The sequence below is a fragment of the Felis catus genome, chromosome A1 (genome assembly GCF_018350175.1).
Source record: "Felis catus isolate Fca126 chromosome A1, F.catus_Fca126_mat1.0, whole genome shotgun sequence".
NCBI lineage: Eukaryota > Metazoa > Chordata > Mammalia > Carnivora > Felidae > Felis > Felis catus.
Genome location: NC_058368.1, coordinates 99,817,719 through 99,836,581, shown reverse-complemented (window position 1 = coordinate 99,836,581; position 18,863 = coordinate 99,817,719).

The window sequence follows — 18,863 nt, the reverse complement described above, 5'->3', positions numbered from 1 at the left end:
AGCTGAAGTCAGACACTTAACTGATGGAGCCACCCAGGCTCCCCTATGATTATTTTTATAGATCAATGACATATTTTTTTTTGATAAGTGACATTTTAAATGAAAAAAATAAAACATCAAGTAGAGAGAGAACAATCACTTCTTCCTAATCATTTTTAAATCCTGTTTGTAACTCTGAAACTTAATACTTAATGATGTATTACTTATTGTATATCCGTTGGTTTACATTTTTCACATTAATGTTTAGATTTGTGATTATAGATGAGTGATTATAGATGACCAAAAGAAAGAGGTTAGCTTGACACCTGGCTGATTTTCATGGAAAAAAAATTTTTTTTCAAAGTAAAGTAGAAAAAAAGGATGATTTTCAATCAATAATGCTTGATGGATTGCATTCATATGGAAACAAAAAAGTATCTTGATTCCTATAGCATTCTGTACATAATAAATCAACTCCAGATGGCTTGCAGTTGAAGTGCAAAGGGTAAAGCACTGAATTTTTTTATTTTTATTTTTTTTTTAACCACAGGAGAACATCTTCATGATCCTTTGTAGGCAAAGATTTCTTAAAGTGGACACACAAAAAAAGTGCCCATCAAAGAAGCAAGAATTTATAAACTGATCTAATGTAAAACTGAAGAATTTCTATTCATCAAAAGACTACATTGGGGCACCTGGGTGGCTCAAGTCATGCTCTTATGGTTCTGTTCATGATCCAACTCCAAGTTAGGCTTTGTGCTGATGGTGGAGCCTACTCAGGATTCTCTCTCTCTGCCCCTCCCCCACTTGTGTGCATGCACTCTCTCTCTCTCTCCAAATAGATAAATAAACTTTAAAGAAGACAAAAAACAGGGGAACCTGGGTAGCTCAGTTGGTTGAGCATCCAACTTCAGCTCAGGTCATGATCTCACAGTTCATGAGTTCAAGTCCCACATCAGGTTCTGTGCTGACAGTTCAGAGCCAGAAGCCTGCTACGGATTCTGTGTCTCCTCTCTCTCTGCTCATCCCCCACTCATGCTGTCTCTTTCTCTCTCTCTCTGTCTCTCCCTCTCTCTCCCCCTCTTTCTCAAAAATAAATAAACATTAAAAAAAAATAACCCAGAAAACAAAAGACAGCTTTAAGAGATTGAAAAGGCAACTAATCCTCAGAGTGGGAGAAGTATTCACAATACATTTATTTATAAAGTACTTATAGCCATGGTTTTTAAAGAACTACTAGAGATTGAGGAGAAAAAGGAGAGTGATCCAGTAGAAAAATTGGTGAAATTCCTGAACAACAACCAGCATATGGCAAATTAACATATGAAAGGTGTCTTAACTGAGTTATCACTTAAATGCCAATTAAACCCAATTCCATCACAGCTATCACAATGACTGACAAACACAGAGAATACCAAGTGTTGATAAGTAGGTGAAACCATTGGAACCCTAAATACTTGAGAGTGAAAATTGGTACAACCAATTTGTAAAGCTAGTGTTAGTCACTAAATTTGAATAGATAGACAGACAGATGGATACATAGATAGGTATTACGTATAATGACCCAGCAATTTCACTCCTTGGCAAACACCCAACAGAAATGCATACTTATCTCACCAGAAGATATATAAGAATGTTCATCAAAGTACAATCTGTGATGGTTCCTAACCTAAAGCTACCCAAGTGTTCCTTAACGGTATAATGGATAAATCATGGTATAGTCACACAATGGAATGCTACTGTGTAGAATGTGGATGAGTGATCCATAATAATGCACAATATGGAAGAATGTCATACATATAATGTTAAAGGAAAGAAACCAGACACAACACAGTGTACCCTCTATGATTCTATTCGTGTAAAGTATGAATACAACAAAGCCATCGATAGTGATAGAAGTCAGAACAGTGGTGAGCTTAGAGGTAGTGATTGAAAGAGGGGCACGATGGTATCTTCTGGGTGCCAGTCATGGTCTGTTTCTTGACTTGGGCATTGGTAACATGAATGTGGGCCATTTGGGAAAGTTCATAGGTGCACTACGTCCTTTTGAAATACCTATATTATACTTCAATAAAGAGTAACAAATTAACTTGAAATTGTCTGGAAATAAAACTAATAGTTTTTTTTTTTCAACGTTTATTTATTTATTTATTTATTTATTTATTTATTTGGGACAGAGAGAGACAGAGCATGAACGGGGGTGGGGCAGAGAGAGAGGGAGACACAGAATCGGAAACAGCCTCCAGGCTCTGAGCCATCAGCCTAGAGCCTGACGCGGGGCTGGAACTCACAGACCGCGAGATCGTGACCTGGCTGAAGTCGGACGCTTAACTGACTGCGCCACCCAGGCGCCCCAAAACTAATAGTTTTTAAAATTTATTTTATATTTTTAAATTTTTAATTCTTAATTTTTCTTATTTTAAAAATACAGTTTATTGTCAAGTTAGCTAACATACAGTGTATACAGCATGTTGTTGGTTTTGAGGGTAGATTCCCATGATTCATCGCTTATATACAACACCCAGCGCTCGTCCCCACAAGTGTCCTCCTCAATGCCTGTCACCCATTTTCCTCGCCCTGGCACCCCCCCCCCCACCCCAATCCACCCTCAGTTTGTTCTCTATATTTAAGAATCTCTTATGGTTTGCCTCCCTCTCTGTTTGAAACTCTTTTTTTCCCCTTCTCTTCCCCTATGGTTTTCTGTTAAGTTTCTCAAATTCCACATACGAGTGAAAACATATGATATCTGTCTTTCTCTGCCTGACCTATAGTTTTAAAATCTATTAATTTAGAAGTATAAATGCTTTGCTGGGTTCCAGTACTCTGTTATTAGTGAGGAAAATGCAGCATTGGGCAAAATATCAATGTGCTTTCTTACGACCTTCTTCTGCACTGTGGACTAAGAGGCCACACTATGTCACCAGGGAAGTTTCCCAGGAAAGATTTCGGTAATGATGTGTGCTTCTGCAAACATATTATTTGCTGAAATAAACACTTCAACTCCTCTCAGGATTTGGAGAAACTGTTCATTAAACTGCAAGGGAATGACACAAGAATTCACTGAACAGAAAATAAATAACCTGCTATGTCTCTTTTCTCTCTCAGATAGATAACTTGGAGATTAGTGAGATTATATTGGTGAAAATTGCTCTCTTCTTCCCGATCCAAACCAAATACAAACCAACTAATTGAAAAACATATCATATCCGATGTGTTCTAGAGGCCTTTTTTTTTCCCGTTTTAATTTCTAGGAGGAAAGTCAGTTTAGATTCCTTTCAAAACCTATACTATATTGAATGCACTTAGAAAAATGAGGTGGTAATGGGGTGAGTGGGGATTGTTATCCCAAGAAGTATTACTGGGTTTATTAATGGAACAACTCGAGCTAACAACTTCTAGGATATGAGCCATCAATGTGTTTCTCAAGCGCTTTCTTGGAAATAGCTGTCTCCGTGCACTTTTGCATCTACATTTTTTTGTTTGTTTGTTTGGATGGACTGTTCTGCTTAGAATCACCACCATGTGATTATTTAGATATAATTACTTTACATGGAGCCTCCTGGGAAAAGCTAAGTTAACATCTTGCTTTGTGTTTGCCTGCACGTTGGTTGGGGAGGTTTAGGCCATTACTGAAGGAGGATAATGAATAGAATCAATATCAACATTCAACACATAAAAGGAACCAAGTCATGAGAAGGAATATAAGTTATAGGGGCACCTGGTTGGCTCAGTCTGTTAAGCGTCCGACTTTGGCTCAGGTCATGATCTCCCTGTTCCCGAGTTCAAGCCCCGCATCTGGCTCTGTACTGAAAGCTCTGAGCATGGAGTTTGCTTCAGAGACTGTGTCTCCCTCTCTCTCTGCCCCTCCCCCATTCGAGTTCTGTCTCTTTCTTTCTCTCTCAAAAATAAACATTAAAAAAAATTAAAGTTATAGATCCTGTTATTTAGGAAAAAGTAGTACAGTTATCCATGCAAAGGGTAAGGGTTAGGAAATGAAAGATAAAAGCATGTCTGCGAGTTATGAGGTTAAGAGAGTTAGGGGTAGGCAGCCCACAGAGGTAGCAATCAGAAATTTTCGATAAGAAACCTGAGAAATACTGCTTTTTGGTTCTCCCCAATTTGTGTAGTATGAATTATTACGTATGATAACTTGAAGCTAATTTTTTTTTAAGTTTTCTCTGAAAGCTGGGGAATGTTCCCCTTTTGCCTCTTCAAACATCACTGAATGATAAGCCCTTGAAAATATTAAGTAACCGCTGCTATTTTGGATAAAACCAGACACCAAACAAGGAGGGTTCAGAAATAAAGAATTAAGTCTAGGTAGAAATATGAGTGTGGACCACAAAATGCACTAGCAGCTGCTTGGATCCCAGCTCAGCTCCCTGAGTAGGAGGACCTTGCTCCAAGGGATGTAGAAGGTCAAGCAAGGAGAAGGTCACCGCTATCCTGCCAATAAATAATTCTCAGCAAACCTACCTATAGTAGTTTTCCAAGGCTGCTGTAACAAATTACCAGAAACTTGGTAGCTGACAGTTCTGGAGGCCAGTGTGGGCAGAGCCACACTCCCTTTGATGCTCCGTTGGAGAAAACCTTCCTTAGTTCTTGCATCTTGCTTGCCTTCTTTGGCTTGAGAGCACATCACTCAAGGCTCTGTGTTCTTCTTGTTGCCTCCTCCCGTTTTCTGTGTCTTCTCCGTTTATCTTTTCCAAACTCTCTCTGCCTCGCTTTGTTTCTGTGACTGATCTAAAGCCCAGCTGGGTCCTCCAGGATAAACTCCTCCTCTCTTATCTCTCTCCTCAGATCTTTAACTGAATCACATCTGCAAAGACCCTTTTTTCAACTAAGGTAACAGTCAGAGGTTCTAAGGATTAGGACATGGGTATAAATGGGTGCATATGTATGTATGTATGTATTCATGTATACGTATACTATTTGTGTGATACTTCTGTGAAGAAGTCTAATTTGACAGAGAGAGAGAGAGAGAGGGATAGTCAGCCACCATGCAGGTCCCATACACAATCAAACATTTTTTTTTTAATACATGGCTTCAATTTTAGAATCCAAATGAGAAAAGGCTGTCTTTTTCTTTTGCATTGTAACCAACTCTAATCCTGTTTAGATACCTTTTCATGTTATTCATTAGTCTGACATAGCGAGCCACAAGTTTACAGACTTGGAAAGGGACTTGCAGACTCAACGTTACCCTCTTGACAGATGAGAAAATTGCTGACCAGTTACGTGGTCTGTGACAAAGATAACAAAGTTACCTGAAGAAATGGAGCTACAACCAAGGACCTTGGTCTATTGGGCTTTCTGCTTCATAAGATTGAATGACCAGGACATTGCATACTACTTGGTTTAAGTGATTCATTCTTGCACGCTGCTAGATAAAGTTTCTTTTTTATTATTTGTCAATAAAACTAACAAATCTGATGTTTTTGTGATTAACTTGATAAGTAAAGTAATAATAGTTAAATATGCATGTATGAGCTCTGTGCGTGCAATGATAAATGAAATTATGGTACCCTCTCTAAAATGGAGACTATCTAAGCAAACCTTTCACAGGCACTCCTGTGTTTGTTGCCTCTCAGTTTTAGTTTCCTTATCCATTCAAGCATTTGCAGTATAACTTCAAAAACTGCCGTTACCTTGAAGAAATGAAGAAATACTTAGTTTTTGTTCTTACCTTTTGGAAGGTCTATTCCTAGCCCACTAGGAATACTAATGTGAATTGCTGTATAAGAATGGCATTTCTCAGAGAAACAATAAATATCTGAACAGAGCATACACTTTCATAATACTAAATTATGCTGTTTGCAGAATTTAGGAATGCATGGCTTTACATAAAAGTACATGTGGTTGTCTTTTCTCATCATGAAGAACTTCTTTTGAAACCAGAGATAAAAGCGGAAGTCAAAGTGAATCCTGTCTACCCATGGGAGGATTCGGATGTCTACAACATAAAAACAGAGAATCCAATTACAAAAATAATGAGAAACTATGTGTGTCTGTAAAGGCAGGAAAAAGGGAGGGAGGGATACCAAGATTGAGCAGGAGAGAGAGTAATTGGAGCCTTATAAATTCAGAATCATAGGGGAAGATAAAAGGTTGTTTACAGCGCTTTGATGAACCCATGGCCAGTCTCTGTATATCTTTATGTTTATGATCAAAAGTGTTATTTGTGTGATACTTCTGTGAATAAGTCTAATTTGACTGAAAGCTAACTTAATGTGATAAATTTTATTGTGGATTTGGCAGTATCCTTCGCACTTCCTACCCCATCTGAAGAACTTTGAGATCAAGGAAGTGGATTAGTCTTTGAGAGTTAAAATTTAATCAACACCCTGGACATTAGGAAAACAATACCTGAAAAAAAAGGTATTGTCTTCCGAGATGCTAGACCTGATATAATCTGTCTGAAGTAACCTTTTACAGATAGGATGTGTCAGTGTGAAGTGGTTTTGGAGATGAGCCAGGTAAATATACATAGAAAAAAAAAAGTTCTAGAGACACATTTATTTTAAATATTTATTTTTGAGAGAGAGAGAAAGAGAGAGAGCACTCATGCGAACGGGGGGCGGGGGGGGGCAGAGAGAGAGGGCGACAGAGGATCAGAAGGGAGCTCTGCTCTGACAGTGGAGAGCCCAATGTGGGGCTTGAACTCAGGATCTCACGAACTGTGAGATCATGACCTGGCCTAAAGTTGGACACTTAATGGACTGAATCATCCAGGTGCCCCAAGATATACATTTTTGACACTCATGTTAGCACCATCCAAGAAAAAGACTTGGCCCACACACTTTAAGATCTCCAGCTTATTGTTTAGTGGATTCACATATTTATTTATATTGACAGGGGCAAAGAAAATACAGCCTCTTTTTAAATAATAAAAAAATTAATCATTTGAATTTTCATCATAAATATCTTGCTGTAAATGGGGATGGCAGCCAGAGATTTGACTGCAAACTGGTAATTTAATCTAATGTAATAATGAAAGAATCTTTTAGATAAACGCTCAGTCTTAGAACTCTACCCTCTTCCACATTTCTTTTCAAGCTGCCATTTGGTCATAAGGGAAAGGGAATGACATGTGTCCTCTTGCTGGTATCTGCTGAATATACCTGGTGTGGATAACTGCCTAACTAATAACAGCTGGCCTCTTTCTTTTTAAAGACATTAAAAAGAAATTTTTTTAAGTTTATTTTGGGAGAGAGAGAGAGCTAGAGTGAGCAGGGGCGGAGCAGGGAGAGAGGGGGAGACAGAGAATCTCAAGCAGGCTCCTCACCAGCACCACAGAGCCTGACACAGGACTCGAACTCACAAACAGTGAGATCATGACTTGAGCTGGAACCAAGAGTCGGAAGCTCAACCACCTGAGCTACCCAGGCGCCCCACAGCTAGTCTATTTCTATGTTGTGTCAAGGCAATTCCCACGTTTTTCGCAGCTAACCTTGGCTGCCTGTGGCAGGATAAACTCCCTAACCTGGTCTGTTAGACTCTTAGTTTTTGCCTTGGGATGTCCCTCTGTTTTGCTGCAGGAGACTGCCAGGGGCAGGCCCAGAGAGTGTCAACTCAGCTATCTCCTGTGTGCCCATGGGCCATATGACATCTGTAAGTTTATGTATACCATGCCACATGGGTACTAAAGGAGGCTCAGTCTTTGCCTCATTGCTTATCTTATTCTGATATGGCTGTTTCTAGATTTGCTTGGGTGTAGTTTATATGACAGTCGACTTCAGAATCCTCATTTTTTCAAACTTTGTAACTCCCCTTTCTTTGATTTTGGCCATGAGGAAGGATAGCAGGCATGTGTCTGAGTATCTGCTTCTATGAGAACTGAAATCTTACCATCTTCTGCTTGCTATTTGGCCAACATTATACAATAAATCTTCTGTATCAAGGCCACCAAGCCTGCATCCCAATTCCAAAATGACAGATAAAGCAATTCAGAGCATTTGTTTTTCCTATAACGACACTATTGTCTTAGAGCAGAGAGAAGTGGATTATCTTTTTTCTCTCTTTAGGTTCTTGCTATAACAAGTTGTTAACCCTCTGTTCATCCCCATTTAGGACAGAGGCCTTAGGCTGACTCTACTCATGTCACACAGCTACAGATGCCAAAGAGAAAAATATTCAAATAGTGCAAACAATAGCCCCCCGTTTTACAATCCCCATTGCATTATTCCCATTCGGGTGCCTGAAGTAGGCTATGAGAGGGTCAAACATGATTGGCGATATTCATCACAAGTCTCAGAGACAAATTGGAGAAAAGAGAAATCTGTCATGTAGTTTCCATCCTTGACACAGTTTATATATAATTTCAGTATAAATTTCATTTCTTCTCATAATCCTAAAGGGTTTGAGATGCCTGCCTTGAGAAATAATTTTTTTAAAGTGAACATTTTCCTAGACATGCAGTTGGGCTGGGTTTTCAAAGTCTGTTTAGTCCTGTCTATGTGGGAGTTGAGGTGATAGGAAGGCATTTTTATGTGAGAGTTTTCTTTTTCTTCTTCTTTTAACCATTAATTCCCTTAGGTTATTTGAGATCATAAACACAATTTTGGAAACATGCCTTTGGGCACGAATTACCTAATGTAGTGTTTATATGACTCTGTTCCTGTACGTCCCTGAATCAATTTTTATTCTGTGTTTTTTCCATATAGCACTCTATTTTCTGTATGTTTCAAAGGTAATCAACTTGAGATAGACTATAGAATACACTCTCTGGGTGATGAAGCCTGTCCAAGTCTCATTGTGTTTTTTATGAGCCTTTACACTCTGAAAGTAAAGTATAGGTCCTCGGCTCTCTGTTCAGTTTTTGCCTGGTTCCTAGCTTTGGCAGCCCCTATTTATTTGTATGGATTCCAAAAGTGTGAATGAAGTGGAACTATGATCTGTAGGCCTCGGCTGATCCTCCTGCTGTTTGAGAGATTCCCAGTATCAAGGAACCAAATTTAAGTATGACCTCTCCAAGGTCATCTCAGACCACTCTCTCTCACCTCCTTGGGCCATGTTGGCCTCATCTGTGTTCTTTGGGGCTCTACGATCAGTCTTCTTTCCCAGCAACATGACTGCACTGTGTTTGGTATGATTTCTTCATTTTGCAATGTCATCTCTTTACAAAGGCCTCCTCTGACTTTTCAAACCAAGCCATGCCACTTCCCCGCCAGACTTCTTTCCATCAATCATGTTTTATTGCATCATGGTTTTCTTTCCACATGACATTTATCATGACTCTTTGCTAGCACTGCCCTAACAAAGTACCACACAGACTTAGTGGCTTAAACTACAGAAGTTTATTTTCTCACAGTTCTGGGGGTTAAGAATTCCGGGATCGTTTCTTCTGAGGCTTCTTTCCTTGACCGGTGTATGGCCATCTCCATCTTCTCAATATGTCTCACGTAGTGAGATAGAATCCATTCGTGTTCAGCTTTCCTCTTATAAAGATACTGGTCCTACTGGATTAGGACCTACCCTAATGACCTCATTTTAACTTAATTACCTCTTAAAGACCCTATCTCCAAATACAGTCACACTCTGAGGTACTGGGGGTTAGGATTCCCATATGACTCCTATGAATTTTGGGGGAACACAATTCAATGATCTGTAACTACGAACAACTGTAATTATACGACTCTTTATTGACATCTTTGTTTTTCTTTCTTTCTTCTCCCCTGGAAGACAAAGTTAGAGCTTTGTCTTTTTTCACAAGAACATGACCCCCTAGACTAGTGCCTGGCTCAGAGCACATACTCACTGATCTTTATTTTTCATATAAATGATAATTAGGTAGAAATATGATATATGATTTTCTCCAAATTCTAAAGATTTACTCACTACTGGCATTACTAAAATTCACTTTACTACATCCTTTGATTTGCACATATAAAGAAATGTAAGAAAAAGATGTAAAGTGTAGCAGTTTCTTGTTCTAAGCTGATCCCCTGAACTAAGTGGGGGGTGTTCAGCAATGGCTCCCTTTCCTTTCTGTTGCCACCCTTTCCATGTGATTATCCACTAGAAGCTCAGGTTTTCTTGCTGCATCAGTAAAACATAAAGCTTATTTTCTCCTTATTTTAACAGAACATTTCTACTCCTGAAATGCCTTAATACTAAAATGTCTTTGAAGTTATTCCTTTAGGCTAAAACATTATTAGCACCATTTTTCTTTTTTTTTAATGTTTGTATTTATTTTTGAGACAGAGAGAGACAGCATGAATGGGGGAGGGTCAGAGAGAGAAAGGGAGACACAGAATCTGAAGCAGGCTCCAGGTTCCGAGGTGTCAGCACAGAGCCCGACGCGGAGCTCCAACTCACAAGCCATGAGATCATGACCTGACCGAAGTCTGACGCTTAACCGACTGAGCCACCCAGGCGCCCCTAGCACCATTTTTCTATATCTGGTCTTTCCCCCCAAATGAATTCAGTTGTCCCATTACATTCACTCGCGATATTGCCGATGTCATGCAGCACCACGTGACCTAAATGATTTTGTTGCTGTTGTTAATTGTGTGATCTGACAATGCTGCATTTGACTGAGCTCCATAATCTTGGAATACAGTGAGGATTAAGAAATATCCATCTTTATGTCTGTAAAATGACTTAGCACAAAGAAACATCCTACCCCTTATGACTTAAGACCCATGAATGCCTGTGACAAGGCCAGACATGTGATTAGCTAATTTGTTTTGCCCCAAAGGTCACTTAGAGCAAAATATTTGTGAATCGGACTTTATATGTCTCTCCTTCCCCTGGGCCCCTGAACTTTGACCCACTTTCAGCTTGAGCCAGCATACAGCCTTTCCTGAGAATTGGCTGACTAGGATGTACAGCAGTGTCTTATCTGTAGTTAGATCGTGCTACCCGCATTCATCCTGCTTTGTCGCATGTGATAGTTACTTGTATGTGTCCACTTGACAAGGCTAGGGAATGGATGCCCAGAGAGCTGGTAAAACACTGTTTCTGGATGTTTCTGGGACAGCGTCCCTGGAAGAGATTAGTGTTTGAATCAGGAGACCGAATGAGGAAGTCTGAGCTCACGAGTGCATGTGGGCATCATCTGATCCCTGAGGGCCTGAATAGAACAAAAAGGCAGAGCAAGGATGACTTTGACTCTTTGTTTGAGCTCAGACATCCATGCTCTGCCCTTGAACACAGGTGCTCCTGTTTATGGCACTTTGAATTCAGACCAGGGCTTACACCTGGGCCCCTTGACTCTCAGGCCTTCCGACTCTGACTGAATGACCCCACTGCCTTTTGTGCTTCTCCAGTTTGCTCTAGTATAACTATATACATCCTACTCTTTCTGTTTCCTTTGGAAAATTGTGCCTAATACCCCACTCCTGGCTCTTTCCAGCATAATCTACTCCTCCCTTTTTGTTTACCTTTGGAGAAGCTTGCACATCAGAACTTTCTCCCTATTGCCATTGTCCCCCCCCCCCCCCCCCCCCCACTGAAATGATACTTTTGAATAAAGTCTTTTCTTAGCTAGGTCTGAATTTGTTTTTTTCCTTTTATAAATGTATCATTGGAACATTATATTACTTGAAGACAAGAAAGTGCAATATGTGTATGTAGCTTTCAATACTCTGTCTTGACCTTTATATGAGTTAAATAAAAGAGAACAAAGACCACTCAAAGGACAGGTTCACTTCATCCTGTTTTTGATAAGCTTAAATCTTAGCAGCCACTGCCACTATAGAAAATGCATCTACATTTTATTATTTATTTATTTATTTGTTTATTTATTTAATGTTTATTTATTTTTGAGAGACAGCACGCAAGCAGGGAAGGGGTGGAGAGTGAGGGAGACACAAAATCTGAAGCAGACTCCAGGCCCTGAGCTGTCAGCGCAGAGCCCGATGTGGGGCTCGAACCCATGAACTCTGAGATCGTGACCTGAGCTGAAGTTGGATGCTCAACCAACTGAGCCACCCAGGCGTCCCTGCATATACATTTTAGGGTGCACATTACTGGTCACTCTTATGATTTTTCTCAATATTATATGTTGAAAATGTAACTGAGGATTTGTGTGGGTTAAGGAAAATAGATTGGCTTGTTGCTGGTTCCTGATGAAATGGTCTTGTTTCAGGGATTCAAATTTGCAAAAACACCAAAAAATTTTTTTGAAAGTTTGCTAATAAGTTAAAAACAATAAATAATATGAAGTCTGTAAAAACTTGATATATTTTATTAACTCGAGTACAATAATTTTTTCTCCATTTGACATTTTGGAATTGGCATACTTTTCCTGTAAAGAGCCACAAAGTTCATGGGTCCTGAAGATCACTCCCAGCTCTAATGATTTACCAGAACAGCTCACACAACTGAGAAAAGCTATTGTATTCATAGTTACAGTTTATTACAGTCAAAGAATGCCTATTAAAACCTGCAAAGGTAAAATGTGCAGAGGGTCCAAGAGAAACCAGGCTCAAGCTTCCATTGTCCTCTGTTAATGGAGTTGTATGGACAGTGCTTAATTCCTGTAGCAACAATGCATGACAATGTAGGTTAGTTCTTGCTAACTATTGAAACTTACTCAAGCCTTGGTATTCAGAGTTTTTATTGAGATTGGTCTTTCAGGTTCTCCAGAGGTCATAAACTGACCATTGTGACCTAAGGACCCCACCATAAATTGCACATTTAAAAAATTTTTTTTTAAGTTTATTTATTTTTAGCGAGAGACAGAGAGAGGGCAAATGGAAGAGCAGAGAGAGAGAGAGAGAGAGGGAGAGAGAGAGTCCCAGGCAGGCTCAGATGTGGGGCTTGAACTCATGAACCATGAGATCATGACCTGAGGTGAAGTCAGATCCTTAACTAACAGAGCCACCCAGGCGCACCCACCCCCCCTCCAATAAAGTACAGTTTTAGCATGAACTATCTTGCATGGCCCAAGGTCTCAAATAAACAAAGACACTGTTACCAGAAAGGGTATTCCGAAGGCATAGAGGCTATCTTCCCAGGGCCAGTCAAAGGCCAGAACTTTCTTTGGAAGCTACAAGGTTTGAACACCTCAGACTGAAGTCTACCCTCTTTCTGTAATGGGCCAGGTGGTAAATATTTTTGGCTGTGTGGGCTATGTGGTCTCAGTCACAGCTACTCAGTTCTGCCATTATAATGCAGAAGGAGCCATAGATAATATATAAATGAATGAGCATTATTGTTGTTTCCAATGAAGTGTTATTCACAAAAACAGGTAGAACCCATAGGCTATAATTTGTGAACCCTGGAATAGGGATTGCAACAGAAAATTGAATGCTGGGAGCTCCAGACTGAATCCCATTGAGTGAATAGCCTTGCTTTATCTTCATTTCTTTGCATGGAGACTAAAGATATGATGTTGCAAGGAATTGCTTCTAACATGATGAATAGCTAGTAACCTGAAGAACTTTTTATACTTTTGGGGTTCCTGGGTGACTCAGTTGGTTAAGCATCCCACACTTGATTTCAGCTCAGGACATGATCTCATGGTTCATGAGAACAAGCCTTTGCTGGGGATTCTCTCCCTGCCTCTCTGCCCACTCCCTGCTGCACTCTCAAAATAAATAAATAAACTTAAAAAAATTACACTTTTCCAATAAATTTTAAACTGTATGTCTGTTACATAAATACTAAATGACAATCCTCATACTTAAAAACTAAATTTATTTTCCCCTTTAGGAGATACCAAAATCATCTGAAATAAGGCTAAACAGGGAATTGTAACATTCCCAGATAAAAAAGCAGATTATTTGTAGTAAAAGGATGGTGGAGTTTTTAAATAATTTGGTAAAATTGGTAATTTTGTCACATGGTCTGTTGCCTTTTGTTGTTGTTGTTGTTGTTTTTAAAGTTTACTTGAGATAGAGACAGAGCATGTTGGGGGGGGGGGCAGAGAGAGAATTCCCAAGCAGGCTCTCCACTGTCAGTGCAGAGCCTGATACGTAATTCTCTCTCTCTCATGCACTTCAAGATCATGATCTGAGCCAAAACCAAGAGTCGGTTGCTTAAGTGACTGAGCCACCCAGGTGCCCCTGGTCTGTTTACTTCTTTGCAGAATCCTTGTTGTTTTAATTTTCTTTCATGAGTTAGTAAAGGTTTCAAGCTGAGTGTAACACAAAGTTTTGAAAACAATAGTTATTTTCATTATTATGTGGGATTTTCAGATCATAAGCCATCAGAGAAAGACACATCGGTTTGGTTTTATTTTCTTAATAGAGCTAAGAAATCCTGGTCTGGAACTACTCAAATGTTTGTCCAGGACAGAAGATGCCAACTCTGCAGATGAGCCTCTGTGTCTGATCGGAATAGGTGGACGTGCAGAGCTGGAAACCGGGGGCTAGGAAACACGGTCAGGGTGGGAATCCCAGCAAGCTGCTCAGTAGCCTAGTTGTGACCTTGGGCATCTTTCATTTCACTCTGAGTCTCCTTAGACTAACCAACAGATTAGATGGTTCTTACAGGTTTGTGAAAAGATTTAAATCAGGTGTTATAACTGAAAGTGCTCAGCACATAACAGAAAATCAGTTGCTATTATAGTAAGTGAAATTTACAGAGTATTTTCTACGCAGTAAGCATGATGCTAAAGTAGCTTTCACGCATTTCCCCATTTAACCCGTGTAGCAACTCAGTGAGGCAGGCTCTACTGCTGTTCCCACTTTACAGAAGAGAAGCACGTATAGCCTGATTAGGAACTGAAAGAACTGCGTCAGAGGAACAATTGGTGATAGAGCTGTTTGCTGAGCATTTAGTTCTCTCTCCCTGAATCCCCAGTTCATGCTCCTGACCACTGTCCCAGCACAAAATAGCAGCCTGGAGTTGTGTCATGACCATAATGCTCTGTTTTGTTGTTTTGTCTTTTAAAACTCATCAAGGTTCACATCAGTGTTAACTTTCTGGATTCTCTTACATACTGTGAATATACATAGCAGCAACCATCGCTAGCTGAGAAGTAGCTCTTTCCCCTGGGGTGAGGTGAGTGCTCTCCACCGTATCTCTACTCCTGACTGCGTAATGCTGGGCAGCCTGTAATCATTCCCTTATCTAATCCTTGCAACACCACACTCTATTCATGTTTCTTAGTTTCTTTCCATCAGAGAAGTTAAGGGACAATCTTAAAATGATAAATTATAAAACAGTGGATTAGGAAAGGCCCTCCAGCCATCTCATTTGGTGGTCTCTAAATTAAAAAAAAATTTTTTTAATGTTTATTTGTTTTTGAGAGAGGGAGACAGTGCGCGTGCACGCTAGTGGGGGAGGAGCAGAGAAAGAGGGGTACAGAAGATCTGAAGTGGGCTCTTCACTGACAGCAGAGAGCCTGATGTGGGCTCAAGAACTGTGAGGTCATGACCTGAACTGAAGTCAAATGCTTAATGAATGGAGCCACGCAGGCACCCTGGGCTCCAAATTTTTTGATTGCGTGTCTCTATCAAAAATATCTTAAATTTCTGCTCACAATACATGTATATTTGATACCTACAATATTGTCAATTCATATATTAAATATCAATACAACTTCATTTCTTTTAAACTACACATGTATTTTTAATATGTTTTTAAACTTTTAATGTTTATTTTTGAGAGAGAGACAGAGCATGAGTGGGGGAGGGGCAGAGAGAGAGGGAGACAGAATCTGAAGCAGGCTGCAGCCTCTGAGCTGTCACCACAGAGCCTGATGTGAGGCTTTAACTCACTGACCTCAAGATCGTGACCTAAGCCGAAGTCGGATGCTTGACCAACTGAGCCACCCAGGTGCCCCTCTATTAAAGAATATTTTATGCAAATATTTTCTAATATTTTCTTCCTATGCTCACTTGATTGTGTTGCACAATTCTGCAGCCATATGCCTCCTGCTTTGGGATTCTCCAAGTGACCTACTTATAGAAGCCAGGGTCTTCTCTGAAACTAGATCTGGCATTACTTATTGCTAATCTGGTCCCTTTGGTTTTTCTCTGTAATTCCCTATAGAATAGTAAAAACTTGATTTCAGAATCAAAGTTATGCTAGATGACAGGAATGTTCCAACCAACACTGATTTTTAATTTTTTTGATGGAATAAGCCTTATGCTTCTTTTGACAGGTAAATAAATATGGAGAAGTACTACTCAGCTGGAATGATACTTTACACAGATGTAACATTCTATCATTTCTCAACATTGGCTCAATGTTTCTCAAGCAATTTTATCTTATTTATTTATTTATTTATTTATTTATTAAAGATTTTGTTTTTATTTTTTTAATGTTTTTTTTTTTAAATTTTTTAAACGTTTATTTATTTTTGAGACAGAGAGAGACAGAGCATGAATGGGGGAGGGTCAGAGAGAGAGGGAGACACAGAATCTGAAACAGGCTCCAGGCTCTGAGCTGTCAGCACAGAGCCCGACGCGGGGCTCGAACTCACGGACCGCGAGATCATGACCTGAGCCGAAGTCAGCCGCTTAACCGACTAGGCCACCCAGGCGCCCCTCTCTTTTATTTATTTATTTACTTTTTTGAGAGAGAGAGGCTGCAAGCAAGCGAGGGACAGAGGGAGAGAGGGAAGGAGAGAGAGAATCCCACCTGGGGCAGAGAGAGAGAGAGAGGGACAGAGAGAGAGAAAAAAGAGAAAGAGAGAGAAGCTGGGCTCACCCGAAATGGGGCTCGAGTTTACAAACTTTGAGATCATGACCTGAGCCAAAGTCAGATGCTTAACCAACTGAGCCACCCAGGCGCCCAATTTGATCACCTTTAAAGGAATTCTTTAACTGCTTTTGTTCTTTTAACTTAAGAAATTTAATTTGGGGGAAAGGTTTGGCAACATAGTCCCTGTTGAATAATAGTTTATTTTCTCACTTTTAATTAATCAATAGCACATAAATCTGAATACTAAGATTTGGTATTATCGCAAGATAATCAGTTAATCCTATTAAATTGATGATATGTTTAAAAACAAGGACATAGGCTTATTTTTCAACTTGTCTGGTATTTTTGAAGATAAATTTCTGTTTTCTTTTTTGTAGTTGTCAGGCTTTGTGAATCACTAAAATAGTTTTACGCTTTTAAAATAATCTTTTTTGCGAGCTACCCCTGCCACTCAGGGGACTGGAAGTGGATGCCTTGTTGGGCTCCCCGGTCCTGGGAATTGGTCTTATTTTATAGTTTGGAATTATTTTTTCTTTAGGGAATCTTACACATCCACAGCTTATTTGATATTACTGATCTCGAGTGTTTGGTCTGAATTTTGCTATAACATCAAATTTTTTTATACTAAGACTTGTGGGGTTTGAAATCTGTTTACAAATGTGACTTAGGGCTAACCAGTGATACGTGACGACCAGCTACTACCCAGTGATGGTTTCTTTCTTTTCAATCTAATTGGGAAAGGATTTGAGAAATGAACACAGCAAGAATAGACGTCTAGGGTGGATTGGACGCTATGCGGTGTTTCCTGTACCAATGAATCTTTTATATCTTGCACCAATTAAAGGTTGCTCGATGGCTGCTCTTGCTGGATTCCCGCCTCTTATTCCCCAGCTTAAGTCCCTGTGTTGCCTGTCGGCATCCTTATTTTCCTACAATTCTAGTTCCGCAAACATTTCACAGTTACTCATTATGTCACTGTCTTCCATCATTTACTTATTTATGATAGAATTTTTAACATTTTTAAATGAAAATGTTTCTTTCCACATGAGGTTTTGAAATCCTATAAGGGACGGATTTTATCACTAAAAAAAAGGGGTGAGGGTTCAGATCCCTTTTAGGGCTCCTCGCAACTGTACTCATTTTAAATTTACCAAACTGCAAAAAATGCGTTGTTTTTTTTTTTTTAAATATTAGTTTGACTTAAAAATTAAGTTTTAACTTAGCCAATCTTTATTTGGATAATTTCTAGAGCACTAAGAATCTCGGTCACACATTCTCTGTTCCATGCTTCCTTTTCTAATTGGGTTTGATTTTTATTCTGTATCTGATTGTTTTCCCTGATGTTAATGATCTGTATATTCCTTCCTTTTCCTTCCTATTCATGCCCTGAGAACAGACTATTTTCTCCCCTCCACTCTCCCTCCTAACTTCAGCCTCAGGAAGGTTCATTTTAATTCTTCATTTTATTATTTCTTAGTTTGGCCATTTCACAGTATTGTCTTCTTAGTTTGCTGTCTATAAAAAACGAGTCTTCAGTTATTTTGATACTACCCAAGTATTTTAAAATAGCCCAACAATCAAATAGAGTGTCAGAAACTAGCAGGAGACCTTCAGTTGTCCATTCTCTCCCTGTTCCCAAGTCACAGGATCCCATGTTTTAGCAGAAGCAAAGGCCAGAATCAAAAGAACATTTTTCTGTCTTTGTGGCAGCCACAAATGACTCTGTGACTACATGTAAACATGTGGTGACTTCTGTGAATGTGTCATAGCCTTTTTCCTCCATTTTTTTAACCCCTCTTTATTCCTGCTGTCCGAAACATGAATCTGATTCCTGGAGTTCTAACGTCCCTTGTGAACCATGAAGATGAGGACTACACCCTATAGGTGACAAAGCAAAGAGCTGAAAGGGACCTTGATTCCTAAAGGCTCCATGGACCAGCCCTTCCACTTTCCTCCAGCTTCTTAAGCAATAAAATCTCTCTTGCCTGAACCAGTATGATTTTAGTCTCTGCTACTGTTAGGTGATTCTAATTCTAACTGATATACACAGAGTTAAATATATTAATATATATTTATATTATATTATGTTTATATTTGTATTATATTATCTATATTTATGTATATTAATATATAAATTCCTTAATTCTGAATTTCTGAGATATAGGTCACTTATTCAGTAGAAGTATGATACTCTTCCCAAAATAATCATATATATATATGTATATATATATATATATACACATATATATATGTGTGTGTGTGTGTGTGTGTGTGTGTGTGTAGAT